This window comes from Palaemon carinicauda, chromosome 34, assembly GCF_036898095.1.
Source record: "Palaemon carinicauda isolate YSFRI2023 chromosome 34, ASM3689809v2, whole genome shotgun sequence".
NCBI classification, from domain to species: Eukaryota; Metazoa; Arthropoda; class Malacostraca; order Decapoda; family Palaemonidae; genus Palaemon; species Palaemon carinicauda.
In genome coordinates this window covers 9,217,734-9,229,198 of record NC_090758.1, presented here as the reverse complement: position 1 = coordinate 9,229,198, position 11,465 = coordinate 9,217,734, and positions in this window count along the sequence as shown.

Below are 11,465 nucleotides of genomic sequence, written 5' to 3'. Positions count from 1 at the left end.
TTATTTAATGAATGAATGAAAATGCCAAGATGAATTCTTGAATAATTTCTGGGACAAAACTTTTCCTTCTCTTTCTTCTTCCTTATTTCCAGTATATCTATAATACTCTCCCTTATTTATGCTTGTCTTATTCGAATCTTGTGGAGCTATATGTAACAAATTGTCCCTCCCGTCGGCCTCACCAATCTTTTATCCATCATCTTCTATCTTTTTCTCTTCTTCTTCTTCTTCTTCTTCTTCTTCTTCTTCTTCTTCTTCTTCTTCTTCTTCTTCTTCTTCTTCTTCTTATTATTATTATTATTATTATTATTATTATTATTATTATTATTATTATTATTATTATTATTATTATTATTATTATTATTATTACCAGTATACGTGGCCACTTAAAAAAAGATGATGATATCTATCAAGGTAAAAATGTAAAGAACCGGATACAAACAAGATTTTTTTTAAACTGATTTAATCTTTATGAATACAAAAGATAGATAAGGAAAGGCTTCCAGCAGATTAAAGATAAACTGAATGTGGTGATATTCCAATTTCCAAAACAGAAACACGTTTGCGAAATTCACCTCAAAAACAAACTTTGCTCATTGGAAATATTGCGAGACCAAACAGTGGCTGAATAACTTTGTTTATCCTGATTATGTGGAGGGATTTTCAGAACACATTTCATATGCCTAATTTTTTCCAGAGGTGAGGGACTAGTATCAGGAGACACAGTTGTGAAAAGAGAATTTTAAACCAAAATGGTTTTCATAATAGAGAGAATTAGAGAGGTACTCGGTAGAGAGCATGCCTTCGCTACGCCAAGCAGGCTTATTTTGCTCCTAACTACACTGCGTACTTGTACTTCAATGTATTGTCCTTTGGTCATACCCCACATGTCCAACAAGTTTGGTCAAAATTGGTTCATTAGTTTTGCGTAATGTGCACAAAATATCCTAACAAAGTATTTGCCACATACTTAACATTGCGATTATTTTAAAAGTACTTCCGCGTACTTGTACTTTGATGTACTTCATCCAGAATGTTTCAGATTCATCCTTAGGTCATACCCAACGTGACTACCAAGTTTGGTCAAAATCGGTACAGTAAGTTTAGTGTAAAGTTACAAACAAATAAATAAATAAACTAACAAACAGACAAGGGTGAATACATACCCTTCGCAAAATATTCGATTTTGGCGAAGGCGAGTATTGCATTTAGGAGTTGTCTTCCGAAAAATCACATGTGTTTTAGAAGAAATTATTATAAAGATGAAATTGGATTAAGAACTCAAAATTAAAGCAACAGCTAAGAGTTAAAGCTAGCTAATAGGACAAAAATAACTTGAAAGAATCTTATGATTTATTTTTCAAAGAAAAGTCAACCTTATAACATAGTTGCACAGGAATGAGAATAGCATATTAACGTCACCCTCATGAGATTCTGTCAAGTCTAATGGAGCAATGCTTTATCCCTCGAAGAGCTTTGTATATCAAAGCAGTTATAAGTAGGAAGATAATTTGGGAATTATAGTTCACTAAAACTATCTTCCGAAATACAGAAATACTTAAGAATCAGAAAGTATTTTAAAAGTTTATAGAAACATAACTGAAAGAAAACGGGGACTTTTTGACAACGCCACACCACAAGATAGCCAATTGAATTATGCACATTTTGGTACTAGTTTCAGGCAAATAAAATAGAAAATTACCATGATATAGCAAAAAGAATTTTTCAGTGTTTCGTGATCTTGACCTTTGACCCAATTACTCCCAAAATAAAATAAAATTGTCTTTAGATCCTAACCAATCACCCCATCAAATTTCATGAGATTCGGTCTAATAGTTTTTGAGTTTTGCGAATCACAAACATAAACATAGATTGCTAGTATGGAACAGTGGTTGAATCGGATCTTACTCAAAGAAATTTCTTATATAAAACATGAATCGTAAGTTAGACTAATATCAAAATTAATATCAATGAGGAATATGGAATATTATTTATGATAAAATACACCAAGGAGTGGAGTAGGAAATCATTTAAAACTATATTTCTTAGTAAAAATATAGAGAAATTATATTATCTCACTTATATAATAAAGAGCAAGTGTGTGGTTTTATATATATATATATATATATATATATGTATATATATATATATATATATAGATAGATAGATAGATATATATATATATATATATATATTCATATATATATATATATATGTATATATATATATATATATATATTGATATATATACATACAGTATATATATATATTGATATATATATACATACAGTATATATATATATATATATATATGTATATATATATATATATATATATATTGATATATATACATACAGTATATATATATATTGATATATATATACATACAGTATATATATATATATATATATGTATATATATATATATATATATTGATATATATACATACAGTATATATATATATATATTGATATATATATACATACAGTATATATATATATATATATATGTATGTATATGAATATATGAATATATATATGTATATATATATATATATATATATACTGTATATACATACATACATATATATATATATATATATATACATATATATATTCATATATTCATATACATACATATATATATATATATATATGTATATATATATGTAGATATATATACTTCTATCCAATCATGCTCAGTGGCATTCCAATTCTTATAACTACTCGGTCTCTTCCCGTGCCTCGGGTAGGGGTAGTCATACCCTGGTGAGATCGGTTGCATGTTTGTACATATCTATCTAAACTTTTATCCGTCATTTTTGACGGAGCGAGTACGCTAGTTTAGCTAAGATTTATACTGTATAGCGAGATAATATCATCTGGTTGATAAAATTGTCAACAAGCTAGAAATACATAAAAGAGAATAGATAGATAGATAGATAGATTGTTACATAATATATTACATATTCCACACATTTACCCATAATCTAAACAACGATAAACAGCTGCAGGTAACAATATTCACATCAGCCATCTCGAGACTTATGAAGACGAATCTTCTCCACCTGATCTCCCACAAGACGAAGAGTCTCCTCAGGGAGTCTGGGACTAATTGAGACTCTGGGTTTTTGCCTCCATCGACGCCATGCTGGAAAGAGAGAAGAAAACTGTCTGGGTGAAGGTTTATCTCATTTATCTTGGTTTTGAGGTTTTTTTTTTAGGGGGAAGGGTGATTGGTGGTGGTTTAGGGAGGGGGGATTAGGATTGTGTTAGGGGAGTGGAAGGGGAAGGTGTTGATTGGATTTTATAGAATGTGATTGTCTTGTTGTTGCGGAGAAAACACTTAAAGTTAGATTTTCATATTTTCTGTAGATTTGATTGTGATTTATGGTGTACTTCTCTCTCTCTCTCTCTCTCTCTCTCTCTCTCTCTCTCTCTCTCTCTCTTTCTTAAACAACATTCACGTGCACCATTGAGAGAGAGATAGAATAATGTATCTTTCACCCTTTGGGTCACTTCTAAAAGGACGATAACTGATCTTCTTTCATTTTAAGAGTTCAGTTATATGACATTTTAATCTTTGGTGTCTTTGCTCCCTCCTAGATGGAAGAGGTCGTCTTTCAGAGGTTGAGAATATGAGGTATTTTTTCCCTCAGAGGTTAAGTATATTATCTCTTGTCTTTTCTAAGGATAAGGATAGGGTCTCTTTGATTGTCAAAGCTTAGATATAAGGCCTATTTTATTCCTAGAGGCTACAAATATAGCATACTGGCAACTAAGAGTTCATTTATATGTTCTATTGGTATCTCTGATGCCATTTGGTTTGTCAAAGATATATCTGCATAGCATTTTAAAGGGTAAGGATAGGGTACATTGAGATTTTAATAGTTATAGATAAGGCCATCAAGAGGTAAAGTATATTCACAAATCTTTATATCTTCTCAAAAAGACTTTAGGTTTACACATGAGAAATACTCTAGGTCTCTATGAATTTGATTATTTATTGAAATTTCTGATAATGATACTTCACCAACTAATAATATCAATAATATTACTTTATTTTAGATTTTCAATATACCTGCATGATTCCAATACCGAAGTTTCACTTTTTTATATGAAATTTCTAATCGAAACACTTATTTTTCGTGACCAACAGCAATATCATTCAAGCCTGAGTATGGTTTTTCATTGAGCAAGAGTCCGTGCTTCTACAATAGGTTTGATAAATATATCACAAAGATAAATTTACTACAAATATTCAGATAATTATTCTAATATTTTCTTTGATTTTTTCAGTGAAAAATTGTATAGTTTACTTTATTAAAAAATGTTTCATTTATAAATATATTTTGTTGAAGTATCTGGCCTTTTGGACCTCCATCTTTGCTGTCCCTCCATCATCACTGTACCTCCATGTTGGCTAATACCAAAATTCTAAAATAAATATAATAACCTAAAGAACACTTCTCTCTCTCTCTCTCTCTCTCTCTCTCTCTCTCTCTCTCTCTCTCAGTATATATATATATATATATATATATTTATATATATATATATATATATATATTCATATATATATATACATATGTATATATATACATATATATATATATATATATATATATATTTATATTCATATAATCTCTCTCTCTCTCTCTCTCTCTCTCTCTCTATATATATATATATATATATATATTTCCATGGCTACCGAGTGCAAATTCTTATTTTCAATATTAATTAGGATGCCATCTTCCTGTACCTCGAGATATTCATTTCCTAACCCGAGCCTTCCTATTCCCACCAACTAAAAGGTCTCCCAAGCAGACCAAATGGAGTGTGACGCCAGCCATTATTATTATTATGTTTTTGAGCCAATAAGATCCAATCAGACTCTTCCTTCATCTCTATGATCAGAGTCTTCTGCTCCAGTAACTCCTTTTTGTGCAAATCCAAGAAGGATTCATTTAGATTTGTTGGGAGGAAACATTTTGTTAAGTATACGTTGCCTAAGAGATATCCTTAATAAGATTTTCTCTCATTTTGTTATGGGATATTGATGTCTAATACGATTCAAGGAGAGTAGGGTCTCTCTCTCTCTCTCTCTCTCTCTCTCTCTCTCTCTCTCTCTCTCTCTCTGGTTTGTTTACAAATCGAACGTAGCCTTGAACCTCCCCCAAATGCATTATACCCTGAGATCACCTTCTAATGCCTCCCTATGACTCCGAGATTCCTCGTAAGGTCTTGAGCTATTGCAAAGCTCTCCATGTCACTCCCAGTCACATCTTAATGATTACCACAGGAAAGGTGGAAAAGAGAACACCTGGAACTGACTGGGTGGGATTATCTCAAACATCTAATCTGGTCTTCGCATTCCCATGGCCTAAATCAGAGGATTTTCAAATATAAGAATTATTTACTCTAATTAAACACATTACTTTAAGTGTCTGTAATAAGAGCTATATATCTGTCACTTCCTTATGCCAAAGTTTCAATTATTTTTATTATTTCTATTCTGCAAAAACCCTAGATTATTTCCAAGTATTAAATCATCTTCCTTAGGAGATATTACGCCATTTCTCAAAGTCTCCAGAAAGATTAAGGCTTCGTCTGCATGGGATTTGGAGCCGAAATCATTGAAGATTAATGTTCTAATATATCTGAATATTCACCTAATTTCTAAATGTATGGCCAAAGAAATATTATTGCTTAAAGGAAGACTATCGTATGATTTCCTTATTTTTTGGGGACTTTTCGAAACATTGTCAATTGAAGAAATATTTTTACGAGATTGTCCAATTGATTTTTTTTTTTATAATTTAATTTCACTTATGAAAGAGTTCATACATGTCCTCAAAAATTATGTTTATTTTTTTTTTGTCTTTAGATACGCCTCTTGAAGAGAGGATAGTTATATGGAATGGGAACACAAAGGAAGGAGTAGAGTTCAAAAGACCTCCAGTTGATGGTCAGAACTGATTTAGTTTCACAGTCTTAGTATTAAGATCTATAAAGATATTTATGTGATATATTTTGAAGACAATATTGAAAATTGAGGATTAAGTAACTTTGCATTTATATCATATATTTCTAAAATTGTTAAATTTATTCTTATAGAAATTATTATTATTATTAATAAAATTAAAACGATCAAAATGAATATTATTGCTATAATGTTAAAAAGATAATAATAATAATAATAATAATAATAATAATAATAATAATAATAATAATAATAATAATAATAATAATAATAATAATAATAATAATAATAATAATAATAATAATAATAATCATCATTATTATTATTATTATTATTATTATTATTATTATTATTATTATTATTATCGAAAGTATTTTAACTTCCAGATAAACTTTGGAGCAATAAAGCTTTAGAGAGAGAGAGAGAGAGAGAGAGAGAGAGAGAGAGAGAGAGAGAGAATTGGATATATGTGATGTATTGAAGCAGATTATAAAATGAATTGATTACAGCACAATTGTCCAGGAAATCGGATTAATATTTAATATATATATATATATATATATATCGGTATCGGAAGCTATTAATTCAATATACATATATATATTAAAATAATTCAATGACATATTAATCAGCTGATGTATATATTAGCTGAGCGATGCTAGATCAATTTCAATCAATCAATGGAATAGGTGATCATCTATTCAAAGGATTAGTAAGCGATTAATGGATTTACAATCACGGGATTTCTTTTCTGTTAATCCTGTGGGATTACTTAAGGGGATTTATGTAATATATTCTATATCGAGGTTGAAGGGACCTGAAATAGCATATTTGATTCAATGCTTTGGTATTTTATGATTTCCTCCGTGTCTTCAGTAATCTCTCTCTCTCTCTCTCTCTCTCTCTCTCTCTCTCTCTCTCTCTCATCTAAATGTTTAAACTAATTTGCTCTACCCAAGAGCAAATGGAGTCTCCGCGGATGGACTAAAAAGTCTTTGTGACATCTAAAATCCTTGTAAATCTCTCTCTCTCTCTCTCTCTCTCTCTCTCTCTCTCTGTTATATATATATATATATATATATATATATGTATATATATATGTATATATATATATATATATATATCTTTAGAGAATCTTTATAACTACGAGAGAGAGAGAGAGAGAGAGAGAGAGAGAGAGAGAGAGAGAAATGGCTACCCTCCTATTCTCAGATGACAATAAACATCTTTCTAATTAAAAGATATCTATGATTTTAAAATAAGTTTTCATTAAGAGACAGAACTTTTTTAATCTTAGAATTTTATCACAGAAATCAACAATGGAGGATATTTTATGACCTGAATATGGAGTTTCCTTTCTTGTTAATAAGAGAATTATAATTTTAATTAAATAATAATAATGGATATATTAACAATAACAAGTATTTTACAACGTTGAATTAAAAACTTATTCCTCCTGTAATGGAGGATAATAATGACTTGAGAAAAGATTCGCAGGAACTAATTTTGGTTTTCGCTAAAAATAATGACTGGAAAATATAATAATAATTAGATATTTGCTACAAAGATTAACAGGAATGAAGACAGATATAGAATTCAGTTTCAAAGGATATTCTTCTGTATCTTGAATAATGATCTTTATGAAAGTTTTGTATTGTTAAGAAAATACTTTTTACCTCCACCAACGAAGTTGGAAAGAGGTTATGTTTTACCCCCTGTTTTGTGTGTTTGTAATTTGCAAGTTCGTGTTTGTTTGTGAACAGCTTTCTGGGCACAATTTTAATCGTAGAGTAATGAAACTTGCAAGGATTAACTGTTATGTAAAAAGCTGGAAATTACTCAATTTTCAACGGTCAAGGTCAAAGTTTAAGGTCAAGAAAAATGTCCAATTTACGTAATCAGCCATAAGTTTGGACATCGTTGTCACAGAGACTTCAAACTTGGTTCATATATGAGTGTATGAAAATACACACCAATTAATATATGTTAAGGTCAAGAGGCAAGGTCAATTGGAAGCAAAATGTCGAGAAATAGGCTACCATGGAGTAGGTCAGTGCTCTACTGAGTGCCCCTCTAGTTATATCTATTTAATTTTTTCACCCGTGAAGATAATTCTATTTTGACTTTCATTCGTGACAATAAGGACAGAAATGCAATAGAAGTGAATAGCCTAGTGACCCTTATGTCATATTAAATGGTCTATAGAGGTTTGTTATGAAAATCATCTAACAATTAAAGTTTAATAGAATATAGTTTTTTTATTATAGATAATATTGAATATATTTTTACAGTCGCTAATTTCTTACCAAGTTACTTTCTATTTGTTTTATTTTATTTTTTTTGTTACGTAGACATATTCAAATTGTTTTCGATGTAACAATAACAACATGAACAGATACACGAACAAAATAAACAACAACAATAACAACAATTGTGATCCTCTTAGTGGTGAATTTAAACTTGGAAACATTGTTTGGAAACAATGTTTGGAAACGGTTTCCAAACATTTTGGAAACTGTTTCCAAACATTTTGGAAACTGTTTCCAAACTATGCAAACAATGTTTGGAAACTGTTTCCAAACTGTTTCAAAACCATTTCCAAACACCATTTTACGAATTACTGTTTCCCATCCAGAATGGGAAACACTGTGTGTGTGTATGTGTGTGTGTGTATGCGGCCGAGGCGACGATGAATTAGTACCTACTCGAGACTTGCAGTGATAACGCCATGTGGTCTGCAGAGAAAAACCCAGAACTGAGAGAATTAAAAAGACGGATGCCTTGACGGGGACAGCTGATAAACTTTCTATAACTGTAAGTGATAGAGGAAAGAAGATAAAACCCATCAAAGTACAGGCATGACAACAACTGAGGTGTGGACCAGAAACATTTTTTGGAAGCTTACAAATAATTTGCAAACTGTTCCCAAACAGTTTGAAAACTGTTTCCTAACAGTTTGAAAACTGTTCAAACAGTTTGAAAAGTGTTTCCATACAGTTTGAAAACTGTTCAAACAGTTTGAAAACTGTTCAAACAGTTTGAAAGCTGTTTCCTAACAGTTTTCAAACTGTTCAAACAGTTTGAAAACTGTCTCCAAACAGTTTTAAAACTGTTTCCTAACAGTTTGAAAACTTTTCAAACAGTTTGAAAACTGCTTCCAAACTGTTTGGAAACAAGTTTTCGGAAACAGTTCCCAAACTGTTTGGAAACCGTTTCCAACCAATGTTTCCAAGTGTGTACGGGGCTTTTAGAAAGCTTAATGAAAGAGAGAGAGCGAGAGAGAGAGAGAGAGAGAGAGAGAGAGAGAGAGAGAGAGAGATTAGATATATTAATCATACAGTATAATACTCTATAGAAAACTTCAAGAGAAATTAAAGTATAAATTGACCTGGTATTAGACCAAAAATATTAAATGAGAGAGAGAGAGAGAGAGAGAGAGAGAGAGAGAGAGAGAGAGAGCTAATTTAAGTAGAACAACTTTGGTTTGAAAAGCATGATTAAATTTTTCAGATATACATGAATATCTCTCTCTCTCTCTCTCTCTCTCTCTCTCTCTCTCTCTCTCTTAATATATATATATATATATATATATATATATCAGAATAAACAATTTACATTCTAGATATCATTATATACCTCGATAATAGAGTTAATAATTCTTTCCCTTTATCATTTGGCACCAAAATGAAGTTAGCTCAATTCACTATCTTTTCTGGTTCACAATTACCTATTACCTTTAACCCATTTGTGTTCAGGTTGGAAGTCATCGTAAAGTGAAGAAATACTCAAGAATTATCTTAACCTTTCAGAAGAATATTGAGAGTTAATTGGCAGGACAGGATTAGAAATGAAACCATAAGAGAGATTACTTGAGTGCCATATGTTGACGAGATCATGATTAGGGGTAGATGGATATGGTTTGGGCATGCTCTTCGCACTCCCCCAAGAGAGATTAACTCACAAAACTTTTCATTGGGCATCAGAAGGCACTAGAAGAGTTGCGAGACCAAGGCCTATATGGCTAAGGAATATGAAGCGTGAAGTAGGAGATGACGAATGAAGAAGTATTGAATTAAAAGCTCAAGATAGAGAAGGCTGGCGAAATCTAACCGAGGCCCTTTGTGTCAATAGGCGTAGGAGGAGGTGATGATTATGATTCATATATAAATTTTTGCTTTTCCTTCTGGGCTTGCATATCAGCTATAGAAATTCCTTCTCTCATAACCTTTTGTTCATCGTAACAGAGTTTAAAGGGGACCTAATCTCGCCTACCGTATATTTCTTTTCCTAAACCAAAACCAAATTTTAATTTTTTAGTAAAGTTTATCATCTCATCTATTGATATCGTTAGATTCATAGTTAATACGTATATTACTCATACAAACAAACGCACACACACACTAACATCTTTTGCTATTCCTCCCATGATTCACTAAAGAAATCTATGTCATCTGAGAATGTAAAGTTGTTTAGGTATTCCGCATTAATGTTAATTCCTACATTTTCCCAATCTAAATACTTAAAGACTTCTAGATATCATGTGAATATTTTAGGAGAGTCGGGGTCTCCCTCTCTAACTCCTTTCTCAATCAGAATTTTCCCACTATATGTAGTTTCAGGGTTGTTGTGCCTCGCATGTATATATATATATATATATATATATGTATATATATATATATATATATACATATATATATATATATATATATAATTATATGTGTGCATATATGTGTAGAAATCACATATGTATATGTATATATACATATATATATATATATATATATATAAATATATATATATATATATATATATATATATATATATATATATATATATATATATATAGAGAAAGAGAGAGAGAGAGAGAGAGAGAGAGAGAGAGAGAGAGAGAGAGAATTTCATTATACTTACAAATATATTTACTGTTCAAATCAATCATTTCCACATTAGCAAATCCTTTGAATCGAATTGAATTTTTTTTCACAATTAATAGCATTCAATACTCGTCTTTCCTAGAATGATCTCTCTCTCTCTCTCTCTCTCTCTCTCTCTCTCTCTCTCTCTCTTTAAATATACGATAAAGCCAGTTCTGACAAATGAAATAATATATAGGTATTATTGAGCACTACTTTTTGTGATAATAATAATTCAGATAATAGAAATATTATTATTGATAATAATAATAATAATAATAATAATAATAATAATAATAATAATAATAATAATAATAATAATAATAATAATAATAATAATAATAAATCTCGTATAAAGTATGGAAATGTGTTGTTATCTACTATCCATGAGAGAGAGAGAGAGAGAGAGAGAGAGAGAGAGAGAGAGAATGATGCTCGTGCTGAAGGTGTTAAAGGTGTCAATTGGATTTCCCAGAATTCTCTTCGGTGTTTACGGGGTGCGTTCGGTGCGAGGAATTTATCAGGAAGTGATTCCCATTTTACTTTTTTTTTCTATTTTCAGCCATAGAATAT